Below are 18,125 nucleotides of genomic sequence, written 5' to 3' on the forward strand. Positions count from 1 at the left end.
CCAATAGGTGCCCGTCTTTGCGAGGCATTGGAAAACCTCCCTGGTCTTTGTGGTTGAGTCTGTGTTTGAAATTCACTGCTCGTCTGAGGGACCTTACAATTATCTGTATGTGTGGGGTACGGAGATGAGGTAGTCATTCAAAAATCATTTTAAACACTATTATAGCACACATATTGAGTCCATGCTACTTATTATGTGACTTATTAAGACAATACTCCTGAACTTTAGGCTTGCCATAACAAAGGGGTTGAATACCTATTTGACTCAAGACATTTCAGCTTTTCATTTTTCATTTAATCTATACAAATTTCATAAAACATCATTCCAATTTGACATTATGGGGTATTGTGTGTAGACCAGTGACAGAAATCTCAATTTAATTCATTTTAAATTCAGGCTATAACACAACAAAATGTGGAAAAGGTCAAGGGGTAGGAATACTTTCTGAAGGCACTGTACCATCTACAAGTGATAGGTGGGTTTCCCTACATGTACTATACTATTTTCACTTAACACCCAAACAGTGACCCTCTTAACCTCAACCATCAGAAGACTGTGGAGGGAATGTATTCTCCTAATAAGTGGGCCGATCCTACAAAGCCTCTCTGTCCGTGGTGTGTCACTGTCATGCTAGGTGGTGTAATCCTCCTATCTCGACAGGCCAGATCACGGAATTAATAGTACTCTCTGAGCATTACACTGGAACCTCTTCCACAAATGAGGTTTAACAAAGTCCCCTCTGTAATTTTGTAAGCATTCCCCACTTCACCACTCTTCCCAGGCATAACTGCTGCCCAATGGAGGTGCCCCCTAGCCCCCATCGCTGCCACAGCGCATCCCAGGCCCACCCTGTACCCCACCCCCTGGAAATCAAATACACTTAATGGGGAGATGAAACAATATGGCTGTAATCGAATCTGGAGCAGGATATGTTTATCTCTGTTCACCGCTTATCCCCACATATCAGGTCTGAGAGAGAGGGAAGGGGTGCAGGATGGTGTAAGCATGGTCAATAATCAGTGTCATCTAGATAGAGCTATAGAGCTGCTTTCACTATCTGTGCCTCCCACTACCATTCATTCCTGTGTGTGTGTGACTGTCCCCCAGTCCATGCAGGCACGCACGCACGCACGCACACACACACACACACATCCATCCACTGATGGCCCGAATGGGTCATGACAGGAAATGGAGTGCATGGCCAGTGGATCAGGTTCTCCATGTGATGGAGGAGAGAGAGGGAAAGCTGCATAGTGGAAGCTCATACTGTAGGTGCTCCACTCACCACAACCAAGCTCTACTTTCAGGGGGACATATGCTGCATCCAGAGGGCAACCTCAAGGTGAAAGAGCTGACAGCTAACTGCATTAACGACACTGTGTATGCAGTAAGGTCATGGCTGAAAACAGCATCAAAGAGAAAGCCATATCCAGGATGGGACTACAGCACGTTTTAAAGAGAGCTACTACAGTACTTTACTACGTCCGCTAACTGGTTTCCTATATCTCTGTTACACATGTACAGCCAGTCACCTCTGTACCTCTCTGTCTACACCAGTCATTCAGCATGGTGGTGTCAGTGGCACTATCTCCTCATCAGTGCAGCACATTAATACATTAGCCATAAATAATGTGGAAATCCATTAGGACAGACTTTGCATATAGATAGCCTACTTAAGAAGGAACTGGTCATTAACACAACCTGCGGCGGGGGGGAGTCATTAGACTGCTCTTCCAACTTCTTGCCACGCCAAGAGGGAGGCCATGGTGGCAGCGGGATGGTGGGCACACACATGACTGAGGCATGTTGTCCACACACCCCTCACGTCTCACGCCTCTCCACGATATAGAGAAGTCCTTGTTCCTCATAGGCAACAGTTGTGCAGGGCTTTGAGCCCCAGATATCCAGCAGGCCTGCTCTGCTCTTGATGGAATAGCAACGAGTTCCAGATGAATCATGGATGGAATGGTAGCAGTCAGAGTGGGCACGACCCAGGATGTGAGACATCAACGACCAAGCCATAGTGGGCAACAAGCTGGATCTGTCAGGTGGTAATTTAAAATAAATATTTAAATGTTTTATTGTCACACATCACACAAGGGCACATCGACAGGTTTTATATCTTGTCGGCTCAGGTATTCAAACTAACAACCTTTTTGTTACGGGCCCAACGCTCTAACCACTCGACGCCCTGTCTGGTTCTGTCTGTTTGGATGTCAAAGATCAAACCACAGACTAACATAAACTGACATAGACCCAGTGGGTCCTGTAAAGACAGTGATGATTTTAGCATGTAAATCTTGGTGGGGGGAGAAAAACGTGGGAAGCATGCCAGCAAAGCAACTACATCACACAACTCTAAACAATACATGAATTGCACTATAACGGTGCCAAACGGTGCCCACAAACTGTTAGGGTCTTACATAAGTCCCAACAGCAGAGTCCCAACACCTTACCTGTCACACCCTGATCTGTTTCACCTGTAATTGTTATTGTCTCCACCCCCTCCAGGTGTTGCTTGTTTTCCCCAGTGTATTTATCCCTGTTTCCTGTCTCTCTGTGCCAGTTCGTCCTGTATGTTTCAAGTCAACCAGCGTTTCTTCCCATTCTCCTGGCTTTGCTCCCAGTTTTGACCCTTGCCTGTTTCTGGACTCTGTGCCCGCCTGCCTGACCATTCTGCCTGCCTTGACATCGAGCCTGTCTGCCACTCTGGACCTCCTGGACTCTGAACTGGTTTTGACCATTTGCCTGACCACGACCATTCTCTTGCCTACTCCTCTCGCTGTCAGACAAGGTCTCGCCTTGTGAAATGATATTACCACTGCTACACCTGGCTATAAGCGGAGCCTTGTCTGACAGCGAAACAGTTCATTCTGCCTCAGTTACTGCCTTTAAAAAAACAGAGCTGATATGGCTGACTTGTTTAAACAAATGTGGTTTCTACTGACAATTGAGATTTACAAAATATGGCATAATGGGACGACAATCAGGTAGGAGGCAATCTGTAATTTTGATAAAGACATTAATGAGCGAGCTAGGACGGACGTAGTCAATATAACTATTTGTTCAGCGCTTTTGAAATGTACAGCGACAGAATTCAGAACATGGGTCGTTCTTAGTGTTCTCCCTGTACACCAAATAAGAACCGTAGGACAAACAGGACGACAAATAATGCTCTTACTGAGGGAAAGAGGATGTTGGCCAAGATCTTGAGATACATGGCCCCATCCATCCTCCCCTCAATACGGTGCAGTCGTCCTGTCCCCTTTGCAGAAAAGCATCCCCAAATGCAAATGAATTACTTAAAAATCATACAATGTGATTTTCTGGATTTTTGTTTTAGATTCCGTCTCTCACAGTTGAAGTGTACCTATGATAAAAATTACAGACCTCTACATGCTTTGTAAGTAGGAAAACCTGCAAAATCGGCAGTGTATCAAATACGTGTTCTCCCCACTGTATCTGTACTTTACTTTACTATTTATATTGTTGACTTTTACTTCACTACATTACTAAAGAATATATTATACTTTTTACACCATACATTTTCCCTGACAACCAAAAGTACTCATTATATTTTGAATGCTTAGCAGGACAGGAAAATGATCAGATTCACACACTTATCAAGCAAACACGTGGTCATCCCTACTGCCTCTCGTCTGGCGGACCCACTAAACACAAATGCATCTTCTGTTAATAATGTCTGAGTGTTGGGGTGTGCCCCTGGCTATCTGTACATTTTGAAAACAGAAAAACGGTGCCATCTGCTTTGCTTAACATCAGACATTTTAAATCCTTTTTACCATTGATACTTAAGTATATTTTAGCAATTACATTTACTTTTGATACTTAAGTATATTTAAAACCAAATACTTCTAGAATTTTACTCAGGTAGTTATTTACTGGCTGACTTTCCCTTTTACTTGAGTAACTTTCTTTTAAGTGGGCTGCTAGTGAGTGAGCGAGCTACATCCATTCAATGCCTGCTACTGGCCATTATTTACTGCTTAACTCACAATGTATCAAACTCTACGAACTAAGGGCATCCCTGCCATCTTATAAAACCCATCCTCCCCCATTGTTGTAAAATGGGACAATCTATGGTTTCCAATGCATTGGGCTGATGGATCTGCATGAGTTCCACCCTGCTGAATGGAGAGGGGATGGCAGGGGCCTGATGGATGACACAGTAACGCACATGATGTTAGATTTATCCTATATTTAATGACCCGCTCATAGTGATTTGTATAATTAGCTGAGTGCAGGCTAATTCCTGCCTCTGCCGTCCGAGGATTGGCAGTTCATCTGTCTTCCGACAGAGCCCTGTGGGTGCTGAGGTGATTTAGTGTCAGAGCTGGCCTCTCCTCTTTCTCGTCTGCCTGCCTGCCTGTTTGGACCCAAAGCAAAGTGCTTTCATTGGTAGATACAGTGTTTAGCCTCATCTATACCTCAGAACGCAGTGGATCACTGAGAACCTGTATCTATACCCAGTGGAGACCCGTCATTCAGGGCATTGAGCCCCACATTATTTGGGGGCGTGTCTGTTTTGTATGTTATTTTGGCATTAATACGTGTCACATATCAGTTTGCAAACAATGTAAAAATATATATATCATTGAGTTAATAAAGCTGCATACAAACATGGTCTCTTTTTTGTTTTCTTGCGTAAGGGAGCTCCAAAATGCAGGTGTTTCAGCCTAGCTCAGTGCTTTCTGTGGTGGTGGGGCAAGCCAGCAGAAAATACGGAGCATTTCACCGTGATTGGCTCAGTGTTCTATCACTCATGGGGACACTACGTCACCGCCAAGTATACGGGGAGACTTCGAAAATTCTAGCCCCTTGGGTGCTGCCATAGAATTACATTAGAAGTGCCCATCCAAGAAGGCTCAAGGTCATTGGCCACAGATAACAATGTCAAATCATGTTATATCTACAGTAGCTTTGGTTGGATTGATCATGTCAACATCATACTTTCAAAATCTTAGCTAGCAGTCATCATCATGAATCAAGTCAAAAATTTACTGGCAAATACTTTTTAATCCTTGTCAAGAGAAATAATGATGAGATATTTTAGATAAAATGTATCGGTGCTCATCAGCCATTGGACAAGTTGTAAATCGCCAGTGGTGGAAAAAGTACACAATTTTCATACTAGTCTAGGTATAGATACCTTTAAAGATATGCCCCTTTTTTCAATTTTAGCCTAAAAGGTCATACCCAAATCTAACTGCAAGTAGCTCAGGACCTGAAGCAAGGATATGCATATTATTGATACCATTTGAAAGGAAACACTTTGAAGTTTATGGAAATGTTAAATTAATGTAGGAGAATATAACACATTAGATCTGGTAAAAGATAATACAAAGAAAAAAAAAGTTTTTTTTTTTTTTGTACCATCACCATTGAAATGCAAGAGAAAGGCCATAATGTATCGTTCCGGCCCAAACCAATTTAGATTTGGGCCACTAGATGGCAGTAGTGTATGTGCAAAGTTTTAGGCTGATCCAATGAACCATTGCATATCTGTTAAACATGTTATGTTAAGACTGCCCAAATGTGCCTAATTGCTTTATTAATAACTTTTCAAGTTCATAACTGTGCTCTCTCCTCAAACAATAGCATGGTATTATTTCACTGTAATAGCTACTGTAAATTGGACAGTGCAGTTAGATATGTCTATGTCCTTGAAAATGCTCCTGTTACTTACAACCTCATGCTAATCACATTAGCTTACATTAGCTCAACCACCCCGCGGAGGGGACACCGATCCCGTAGAGTTAAGAAGAACCTCCACCTCTCTCACAATGGGGGCCACCCAGGGACACGAGCTAGGCAGCAATCCATCCTAAAAGCAGTCAGGAACCAGGGAGGAGGGGTAGAAACACTGCAGACAATCTCTCCATCCTCTCTCCTTCCTTCTCCTCAGAAAGAAAGGCTGCACTGCACATGCTCACCATCACCACATCTACCATAACCTTTGCTCCATCCTCTCCCAAAGACAGCTGTTGGAGTTGTTACTTGTTGAGTGATATTTTGGAAGTGGCTTTTGGAATGTCTTGTTAATTGAAGTTGCAATAGTTGTACAATGGTGGAGGCATTCTAATGGCTGAATTGTTGAATGAACACACACACATATTGTACTGGATGACGAGTGAGAACGCGCGTCACTGTTAGAGCATCTTGAATTTGCTTGCGGTTACTCAACTGTGCTATTTTCACACCTTGACATCTAACTAACTAAAAATGCATCTTCACCAGCAGCCTTGCATGGCTTTAAGGGAAAAGCGACAGGAGAAAAGTTATGCATGTCAGAGCCATAGATGGATGATATATGACTCTGATGCATGTGTGCCTGATCCTCACGATACCATCTGTCAGTCATGACACATTTTCAAGTCACTGGGCTTGTCGAATCCGCCTACAAGTCATGCTATCAAAGAGATGGCGAAATCATCCAAGGCAGTCCGGTAACATGTGCGATAGAGTAGACGCGTTCGCTTTACGCCACAGGGACCTTTATTTAAAGTTCTATGTGTCCTGTGGTGAATGTATCACAGATGCTGAAGAGATCTGTGGTGAGACACATTGCATGGCTTATTTTGCAATGTGTCATCTATTATACAGTTATATGCCATCTTATCTTCATAATTGGTGTCCCCGGTTACTCTATTTTCAGGATTCTACTTCCAGTAGGTGGTGGATGTAACGGGATGAATAGATAGAGCCATACAGACCCCTTGGTGTTAAAAACAGCAGGCTTCTGAGCATTAGCATCCCTAACAAGCCACTGTTTCCATGACAACCCAGTTAGCTAATGTCAAAGAGATGCACTCGACAGCTGGAGATTTTAATGGGATTGTTCTTGTTCGAGGAGCGACTGCTCTATCGACTGCTTTCACCAGTGAAGGAGGACCCCCTTTGTGAACCGAAATGAACTCTTGAGTTTGATGACTGACTCCTGGCTCTAGGAAGTTGGCCCAGCCTCATCTCCTTCTATCTCGCCCAAGGCTTCAAAGCACAAGTCTATTTAGGGGCATAATTCATATGTATTTGAAAATGAAATGTCTCCGCTGGGTTGTCGGAGAAACAATCTAATGGGAACATATTTCATGCTTAACTAACACAGCCTGGAGAATCTCCATCTAACTGGGGTGCAGGAGGAAACACAAGGTAATGTATGTCTTCTCTCTGTGTTGTGGGCATATTGCATTACCAGTCACTGAAAACACGATAATGTTGGATATGGAAAATACTAAGAATGTCTTATGTGTCTACAGTCTGTACAATAACAAATGGTACAGTATAAACGTTCAGCATATCAGTCTCCTGCTCTAGCATTCTAGCTGTGAGAAATGATAACAGGCTTAATTGAAAGACTGTCTAACTGCTTTCTCTGCCAGCCAGTGTGACGGAATGGGAGGAATAGAATGGGGCCTTTATCTGCAGGTAACAGAGGTTGTCCAACATTCTGTAATACAACATGTATCCTCCTCAGGAAGTTCCTGCAGACACTGACAAGATGCTTATCACAGGCAACCTGCTGATGGCACACAGGCTTATCTCTCCAGAGTGCTGTTACCCTCTGGCTTCAGCCAGACAGACAATGATCCTTTTAAAATATAATCTCACTGCGGAGAGGAGAGAGAGTAAGAAAGATAACTCTGCTTTGTTTTACTTTGTCCTTTCCTTTCCTTTACAGTGCTGTGCTGTATCTTTCGGTGTCCAATGCACATATGACATTCATCCCTGGTCAACAGTTATGTGACATAGCCTTGTGTCCATACTGTAACACTTAAGACACATTTATGATTCTAGTTTTCATTTATTATATTACTTCCTACATATACAAAAAACTGAATCTGAAAGTAAATGGTGATTTCTAGATAATATGATCCAGGAAATCCAGGCTGTCCAGCAGTTAGTATTCAATGCAAATAAACACCTTTGTGCCAGTTACACCTGTCTCATGTGCCACAATACTCATTACTTCCTGTCCAAAATGTATGTCTTCCTATTTTCACTGTAATCCACTAATTTAAAGATCATTCATCTTTGTAAATGATGGAGAATACCGCAGTCCTCTTTTTTATACCCTTTTCCCTCTGGTGGTGTGACAGAGGCAATTTAACCAATATAGCCATCCCATTCCTCAGCCCTGGAAGTGCACCTCACCTCAGGCAATCGGCCAGCAGACATGAACATCTCTCCTGCTCCTCATCTCTCTCCTGCTGCTCCTCAAAATAGAGGAATAAAATCAACCTATGGGCACCATCTTCCCCCACCAACCCTCCAACCTCAACCTGCTTCCTCCTTCTTCTCCTCCTCCTCCCCTCCTATGTTGCCTCCACCTGATACAGCCATAAAGCAACCCAGGGTCCAGATGCTGTCCTTCATTAGGGAAACACAGGGAGGGTGCTCCTTTAGGACCAGGCTGCTGGCTGGCTGAGACCTGAAGCCAGACCACTCTTAAATGGGGGGAGAGGATCCAGGTCACTTCTTCAAAAACTCTCATCATCACCTGACATGGATAGAAAAGTGAATAAAAGAAGACAAAAACAACATTAAATAACTGTTCCTTAGAAAAAAATGCACACAATTATTGTGTTAATCTGGAAGGAAAGAAGATTTTTGTTACTACTTATCTCTTACAAATTATCACGACAAGGCACTTTGTGTGAGAGAAGAGGAGACAGTATCTCCAGTTAAAATCAATGTCAGGACGATAAGTCAGTTCCATCACTCTGCTCTGTAGTTTAGGCACATTAAGAATCACAATATGATAGATGGTCTGTTTCAGTGAGATCATTGCTTTCCTCATCGTTCTGCTAGTGCAGGTATTCCCAGGGGTACGTGCAATACCGTCGGGGATACGCCAAATAAAAATGTGATTCACATTAAAAAACTTTTTTTAAACTTTTTTTTAAAAGTATTGTTATTATTATATTATTTAAAAAAAATATCTTCACATTTTCAAACAGTACATTTATATTTTTCAATGGGGCTACATTTGGGTGAGGTTTTTTTCCTCGCCTGAGTAGCCTCATTTCACTGCCAAAATCAAATTAAACCATCTAGTGTTCAGCGAAATAACAACACAATGTCAAATACAGGTAGCCTAGTCAAATAATTAACATCCAATCACATTAACCGTTACTCTCTCACGGGAAACCTTCACTCTTGCGCAGACATTTAGAAACGAAACATGACATGACTTTAGAGTAGTAAGACATGTATAATAAAGAGGGAAAAGGCCAAAAAAACTACACAGACAATGACTTCATCAAACACTGTTTCACGACACATCAGTGACATGGCAGGAGATGTTTTGAAACAATTACTGCTTCGCATACAAGCCAGTGAATTACAGCTGAAGTTTACATACACCTTAGCCAAATTCATTTAAACTCAGTTTTTCACAATTCCTGACATTAAATCCTAGTAAAAAGTCCATCTTATATCGGTTAGGATCACCACTTCATTTTAAGAATGTGAAATGTCAAAATAATTAGGAGAGAGAATTATTTATTTCAGCTTTTATTTCTTTCATCATATTCCCAGTGGGTCAGAAGTTTACATACACTCAATTAGTATTTGGTAGCATTACCTTTAAATTGTTTAACTTGGGTCAAACGATTCGGGTAGCCTTCCACAAGCTTCCCACAATAAGTTGGGTGAATTTTGTCCAGTTCCTCCTGACAGAGCTGGTGTAACTGAGTTAGGTTGGTAGGCCTCCTTGCTCGCACACACTTTTTCAGTTCTGCCCACACATTTTGTACAGGATTGAGGTCAGGGCTTTGTGATGGCCACTCCATACCTTCACTTTGTTGTCCTTAAGCCATTTTGCCACAACTTTGGAAGGATGCTTGGGGTCATTGTCCATTTGGAAGACCCATTTGCAACCAAGCTTTAACTTCCTGACTGATGTCTTGAGATGTTGCTTCAATATATCCACATCATTTTCCTACCTCATGATGCCATCTATTTTGTGAAGTGCACCAGTCCCTCTTGCAGCAAAGCACCCCCACAACAGGATGCTGCAACCACCATGCTTCATGGTTGGGATGGTGCTCTTTGGCTGGCAAGCATCTTCACAAGGTCCTTTGCTGTTGTTCTTGGATTGATTTGCACTGTTCGCACCAAAGTAAATTAATCTCTATGAGACAGAACGCGTCTCCTTCCTGAGTGGTATGACGGCTGCATGCTCCCATGGTGTTTATACTTGCGTACTATTGTTTGTACAGATGAACGTGATACCTTCAGGCGTTTGGAAATTGCTCCTAAGGATGAACCAGACGTGTGGAGGTCTACAATTTTTTTCGGAGGTCTTGGCTGATTTCTTTTGAAGGTAGGCCTTGAAAAACATCCACAGGTACTCCTCCAATTGACTCAAATGATGTCAATTAGCCTATCAGAATCTTCTAAAGCCATGACATAATTTTCTGTAATTTTCCAAGCTGTTTAAAGGCACAGTAAACTTAATGTATGTAAACTTCTGACCCACTGGAATTGTGATACAGTGTATTATAAGTGAAATAAACTGTCTGTAAACAATTGTTGGAAAAATTACTTGTGTCATGCACAAAGTAGATGTCCTAACCGATTTGCCAAAACTATAGTTTGTTTACAATACATTTGTGGAGTGGTTGAAAAACAAGTTTCAATGACTCCAACCTAAGTGTATGTAAACTTCCGACTTCAACTGTATATGTGTTAAGACTGGATGAGTCAACAGAAGTGGCGGGCCTGGCATAGCTCCTGGTAAATGTCCGTTACGTTAATAGCGGTCAATTAAGGAAGATATCCTCTTCTGCAAACCACTGGAAACCAGGACAACATGAGAGGTTATTTATAAAGTACTGGACAGCTTTGTGACATCAAATGGACTTTGGTGGTCAAGATGTGTTGATATCTGCACTGATGGCGCAAAAGCTGTGACAGGGAGACATAGTGGAGTGGTAACACATGTGCAAGCAGTTGCTCCCGACGCCACTTGGGTACACTGCAGCATCCACCGGGAGGCTCTTGCTGCCACGGGAATGCTTGACAGCTTGAAAGGAGTTTTGAACACTACAGTGAAAATGGTTACCTTTGTTAAAGCAAGGCCCCTGAACTCTCGTGTATTTTCTGCACTATGCAATGATATGGGCAGCGACCATGTCACCCTTTTACAGCATACAGAAGTGCGCTGGTTATCAAGGGGCAAAGTATTGACATGTTTTTTTAAATTGAGAGACGAGCTTAAAGTTTTCTCTACTGACCGCTTGCATGATGACGAATCTCACACATAACTGGTCTATCTGGGTGATATTGTTTCTCGCCTGAATGATCTGAATCTAGGATTACAGGGACTCACCGCACTGTATTCAATGTGCGGGACAAAATTTAGGCTATGATTAAGAAGTTGGAGCTCTTCTCTGTCTGCATTAACAAGGACAACACACAGGTCTTCCCATCATTGTATGATTTTTTTGTGTGCAAATTAACTCAAGCTTACAGACAATGTCAAATGTGATATAGCGAAGCACCTGAGTGAGCTGGGTGCACAATTACGCAGGTTTTTCCCCAAAATGTACGACACAAACAACTGGATTCATTATCCCTTTCATGAACCAGCCTCCAGTCCACTTACTGATATCTGAACAAGAGAGCCTCATTGAAATTGCAACAAGCGGTTCTGTGAAAATGTAATTTAATCAGAAGCCACTGCCAGATTTCTGGAAAGGGCTGCACTCAGAATTTCTTGCCTTTGCTGTTAAAACACTGATGCCCTTTGCAACCACGTACCTATGTGAGAGTGGATTCTTGACCCTCACTAGCATAAAAACTAAATACAGGCACTGGCTGTGTGTGGAAAAATATTTAAGACTGAGACTCTCCAATACAACCCAACATTGCAGAGTTATGTGCATCCTTTCAAGCACACCCTTCTCATTATTCAACATTTTTGATGAACAAATAAGGTTTTATAGGTAAGATGGCTAAATAAAGAGCAAAATTATTGATTATTATTATATTATTATTTGTGCCCTGGTCCTATAAGAGCTCTTTGTCACTTCCCACGAGCCGGGTTGTGACAAAAACTCACACTTATTCTTATGTTTAATAAATGTATCGTATAGTGTGTGTGTGTGGCAGGCTTACAATGATGGCAAAAAAACAACATCTGAGAGTGTGCTGACCCTGGTGCTAGAGGGGGTACACAGCTGGAGGTTGAATGTTTGAAGAGGTACGGGACTATAAAAGGTTTGGGAAGTGCTAGTGTAATTCTAGCCTGAGTCCAGGCAGGGCACTGGTGCATTATAGCAGAGGTACATAACCTTCACTCACCACTGGCTGAATTCTGCTCTCTCATACAAACAATGGTGCAGCCAGAAACTTACAGCATTCAGGGATAATAATAATAATACATTTTTTAAATCATTTAGCAGACACTCTTATCCAGAGCATCTTACAGTAATGAATTCATATATTTTACTGTCCATGACCTTGTTCTGTCTGAGGTGGACTTTCTCCTCTAATGCCTGCCCCCCCACACACACACACACACACACACACACACATACACACAATATTGAGTAAGCATCTAGAATGAATCATAACCCCCTATAATGGATATCCATTTACTTTAGAGTCCATGTAAGCCTGTGCAAGGAGGCACATCATCACTGTGACAAACTGCCTTCTATCTCTGCTCTGACATGCAAGACCACCTCAGAGAAACCACATATCACCCAAGATGATGGTGCGGTCATCTGGGTAAATTAACAGTTTTTGTTTATTTTGGTTCATTTCCGATCTTTCTGGAAATGTTGCATGGTCTTGACGTGAAACATTTGCATTGCTAGACAGTTAAAACAGGCAAGTACAGTCGTATGAAAAGGTTTGGGCACCCCTCTGAGGCTGCATAATAATTTACTCTGTCGTCACAGAAAATGATCACAGTAGCATGCCATTCATTTTCTAATAAAAGCTGAGTACTGGGGTATTGTCCAGACAAAGATTTTTAGTGTAGCAATATTAAATTGTATGAAATTAAATCAGATGTGAAAAATAGGCTATGCAAAAATGTGGGCACCCTTGTCATTCTGTTGATTTGAATACCTGTAACTATTTAGCACTGATTATTTGGAACACACAATTGGTTTGGTGAGCTCATTAAGCCTTGAACTTCATAGACAAGTGCATCCAATTATGAGAAAAGGTATTTAAGGTGGTCAGTTGCAAGTTGTTGTTCTCTTTGACTCTCCTCTGAAGAGTGGAAACATGGGGGCCTCAAAACAACTCTGAAATGACCTGAAAACAAAGATTCTTCAACATTATGGTTTAGAGGAAGGCTACAAAAAGCTATCGCAGAGATTTAAGCTGTCAGTGTCCACTGTGAGGAACATAGTGAGGAAATGGAAGACCACAGTCACAGTTCTTGTTAAGGCCAGAAGTGGCAGGCCAAGTAAAATATCGGAGGCAAAGGTTGGTGAGAACGGTCAAAAACAGCCCACAGACCACCTCCAGAGACCTACAACATCATCTTGCTGCAGATGGTGTCACTGTGCATCGTTCAACAATTCAGGGCACTTTGCACAAGGAGAAGCTGTATGGGAGAGTGATGCGGAAGAAGCCTTTTCTGCACACGCCACAAACAGAGTCGCTTGAGGTATGCAAACGCACATTTGGACAAGCCAGCTTAATTTTGGAATAAGTTGCTGTGGACTGATGAAACAAAGATTGAATTATTTGGTCATAACAAGGGATGTTATGCATGGCGGCAAAAGAACACAGCATTCCAAGAAAAACACTTGCTACCCACAGTAAAATTTGGTGGGGGTTCCATCATGCTGTGGGGCTGTGTGGCCAGTGCCGGTACTGGGAATCTTGTTAAAGTTGAGGGTCGCATGAATTCCACTCAATATCAGCAGATTCTTGGGAATAATGTTGAAGAATCAGTCACAAAGTTGAAGTTACGTCGGGGCTGGATATTTCAACAAGACAACAACTCAAAACACTACTCAAAATCTACCCGGGCATTTATGCAGAGGAACAAGTACAATGTTCTGGTATGGCCATCCCAGTCCCCAGACCTGAATATCATTGAGAATCTGTGGGATGATTTGAAGCGAGCTGTCCATGCTCGGCAACCATCAAACCTAACGGAACTGGAGATGTTTTGTAAGGAGGAATGGTCCAAAATACCTTCATCCAGACACTCATTAGAGGCTATGGGAAGCATCTAGAGGCTGTTATTTTAGCAAAAGGAGGCTCTACTAAATATTGATGTGATGTTTCTATTGGGGTGCTCAAATTTATGCACCTGTCTAATTTTGTTTTGATGCATATTGCACATTTTCTGTTAATCCAATAAACCTCATTTCACTACTGAAATATTACTGTGTCCATCAGTTATTTGATAGATCAAAATGAAATTGCTGATCCAAACACCCAATTATTTATAAACGGAAATCATGGAAATTGTCAGGGGTGCCCAAATTCTTTCACACGACTGTAGTTCATCATTAGTAAGATACTTTGCATTCTGTTCTGTGGAGGGGAAGTGGAAAGAGAATGGACCAATATGTCTCTGGCTGGATACATTCCCTGAAAAGGTTAACTGGTCTGTGATGATAACTTTGAAACTTCCAGAAGACGGAGTGAAATGCAGGTGGATGCACCATTAATATTTACCAAAGACTTCAAGCCGGAAAGAATTGGATTGCCAGGCTGGCCTTTTACTGTAATATATGCATCCTATCTCTTGATTGTGACTGTGGTAGTCTGAAAGGCAGACCGTGAATACATTTGAAGTAAATTTATGAAAAGCAACATGGAAAACGCTTGTGAAGGTCATTCTCACTGCGGTGCTGCCTGCAATTACATGCCCCTAAAATGCTGATTTGGATAGTTATAATGAAATAAAATGAGCACTCTTCCTTTGTCGTGGGAAAGCATGTAATATGAATATAAATCTCACACATTGTGTAGCATTGCCTCTCATCACTGAAAATAAGCAGCCCACTGTGTTCTCCAGGCCAAATAATCACCATTATAGCGAATATAAACAGCCTATGCCGTTTGAGAATGGACATGCTTTACAATTCAATTGAAATTCAGCGTTGTGTCCCAGGCATCTGTCCAATATTCTCCTGGGATTTATTTGCAAGCCCTTGAGGGGGTCTGTCATCAGCGGTGCATTGAGACATTCAGGCGCTAGTACAGTGCTCCTGGTGACAAAGAAGCAGAGACCATTCCCCGGTTAGGTCAGGCTGACCTGACTTTAATTTTATTTAAAACAATCTGATCCGTTCCCTCAGGATAAATGTACCAGACTAAACATGAGTTTATGCCATCCAATGCGACGGTTCAAGTGCTTGTCCCTAGAAATACAATACGCATTCTGCACATAGATATACTTCTGAAGGAATGCATCATCTTCATGTCAATCAACTAGCAGTATTACAACACACTAGTATACAGTATACATCCCTAGGCTGTGAATGATTACAGATGTCCACCTTGCAGGGACTTTGGTATTCAGAGAATAAAGACAAATGACCAAATAATCTCTGACAGATTACTTCAATTCAAGGTACAATTAAATTCTACATTCATTGCCATTGGCCATCTTAAACTCATCACTTGTCTTGTTTTCTCCTCCATCCCCAATTTATGTGACAGGGATGGTTTAGTCAAGAAATGTTACATTTGTTTTATAGATACCTCAGGCTTTTGCACTAGAACATGTTTCCAGTTAACTGGGGCTGTATGATATGTGGGGATGATCGTGACACCTGCCTGTGTCTGATTGGTTCCCAGCTCTTCCACTGCAGCAGCAGGTCACTCAGAGCCACTGTGATTGGCTCCTTGCTCATTGACCCTGTTGCTTCACCTCAGAGGAAGAAGATATTACAACTGACCTTTGTCTGCTTGTGTCTCCAATTTACTCTAACAGGGAGACCTTCTTACATATCACAAGACCATTGCATGTTAGTGCACAATATACTGTAGCAGGTTCATAGTTCATCAAACCAGACACTTTACACTTGATTGTGTTGCTACCATGCTGTGTTGTCTTATGTCTCTCTTTATGTAGTGTTGTGGTGTCTCGTCGTGTGTTTTGTCCTATACTCGTATTTTATTTTTAATCCCAGCCCCATCGCTGCAGGAGGCCGTCATTGTAAATAAGAATTTGTTCTTAACTGACTTGCCTAGTTAAATAAAAATAAATGAATAAAAGATTAGCATGGGCATGATACTAGGAGGAGAATGTGTTAAGATTAATGCTCAACACAGGCAGCTTCTGAAGTCAGATAACCTGTCAAGGCATCTCTCTCCAGACTCAATTTGGAGGAACATGTTGACAGCACAATCTGTAAGGTTAGGATGCTGAACAGTGAGTAGAGTAGAGAGTTATCAGAGAACATGTAAAAGTACATCAGATGAAATCCTCACTATGGCTTTGATATAGTCCCTGACTCCAGGTGATGCTTGTGTATTTGGCTGATGGTGCATGTCGAGTTCGGATGGACAACAACTGATCAGCTTCAGGCTATCAAATCAACTACAGTGGATTCTGATTGCAAAGCAAACTGCAGTGTGTACTAGGATCTGGCCTTGGGATGAAGGAAAAGCCAGCATTATCCCAGTCTCAGTATGGGCTCCGTAGAGGTAATCACAGTGACACGCACTCCTTCCACCCCCTCAAAGCCATCCTCGCTGTCCCTCCCCAGACTGGCCTGTCAGACCTGGAGCCGGGCAAGCAGCCGGGAGACAGGCTGAGGAGCCACAGAGTATGGCCAGAGCCAGGTAATGAGGTTTTCTCCACTGCAGCCAGAGGGCAGTCAGCCAAGACTCCAAATCAACAAAAAATGACTCAAATAAAAATAAAATTTCAATAATAGGCAATTAGCCTTGCTAGGGGAACCGTGGATCTCTCTACTTCTCGTCTGTCTTCCTCTCCTTTCCACCCTCCCTCCAGTCAGAGAACTGCTTGCCCTGCATACAAACTATCCAGAAATATGATTAAAGCTATCAATGTTTTATAATGGAAAATGTAGTTTCATCGTCTTTGGCACATCTACCCACATCAATGTGGGTAGAACTTTTAAGTGAGCAGTGCCTCTGTTTCCAAATGCACAATGTCTGTACATGGTTTGAGTGGTTTATAACCCTAACTGTTCATGCAGGGATGAGAAGAGCGACCAGTATAGAGGGATTTGAAGGAGGACAGGATGTCATTTGACTGACTGAGGAAAAAAAAGGGGTTTGTACCACGACTACAGCAATGTTCTCCGTAATAACCCATAGGGATTCATTTGGCTTGTACATCAGACTTCATCTATGGAATTGCTCAAACTGCCAACTCACTCCACCACTGTGTGACTCCAAAGTATTGAGGGAATATGAGTCAAACAGACTTGACATGTGATATTCATGTCAAAATATCAAATCATGAAAACAGCTACTGAGGGAAAATATTCCAAATTTAACATACGGATAAAATAGAGATATACAGTGCCAAAACATTTCTGCAGCATTGAAGGCCCCCAAGAACACAGTGGCCTCCATCCTTCTTAAAATGGAAGAAGTTTGTAACCACCAAGACTCTACCTAGAGCTGGCCACCCGGCCAAACTTAAGCATTTGAGGGAGAAGGGCCTTGAGAAAGAACATGTAAAAGTTATTGGCCAGTGAGGTGACCAAGAACCCGATAGTCACTCTGACAGAGCTCCAGAGCTCTTCTGGAGATGGGAGAACCTTCCAGAAGGACAACCATCACTGCAGCACTCCACCAATTAGGCCTTCTACTGAGAGGCTTCTTTCTGGTCACTATCATAAAAGGCACGACTGCCCACTTGGAGTTTGCCAAAAGGCACCTAAAGGCCTCTCAGACCATGAGAAACAAGATTCTTTGGTCTGATAAAACTAAGATTGAACTCTTTGGCCTGAATGCCAAGTGCCATGTCTGGAAGAAACCTGGCACCATTCCTACGGTGAAGTATGGTGGTGGCAGCATCATGCTGTGGGGATGTTCTTCAGCGGCAGGGACTGGGAGACTAGTTAGGATCGAGGGAAAGATGAATGGAGCAAAGTACAGGGAGATCCTTGGTGAAAACTTGCTCCATCCAGAGTGCTCAA

The sequence above is a fragment of the Oncorhynchus tshawytscha genome, linkage group LG04, assembly GCF_018296145.1.
Source record: "Oncorhynchus tshawytscha isolate Ot180627B linkage group LG04, Otsh_v2.0, whole genome shotgun sequence".
NCBI lineage: Eukaryota > Metazoa > Chordata > Actinopteri > Salmoniformes > Salmonidae > Oncorhynchus > Oncorhynchus tshawytscha.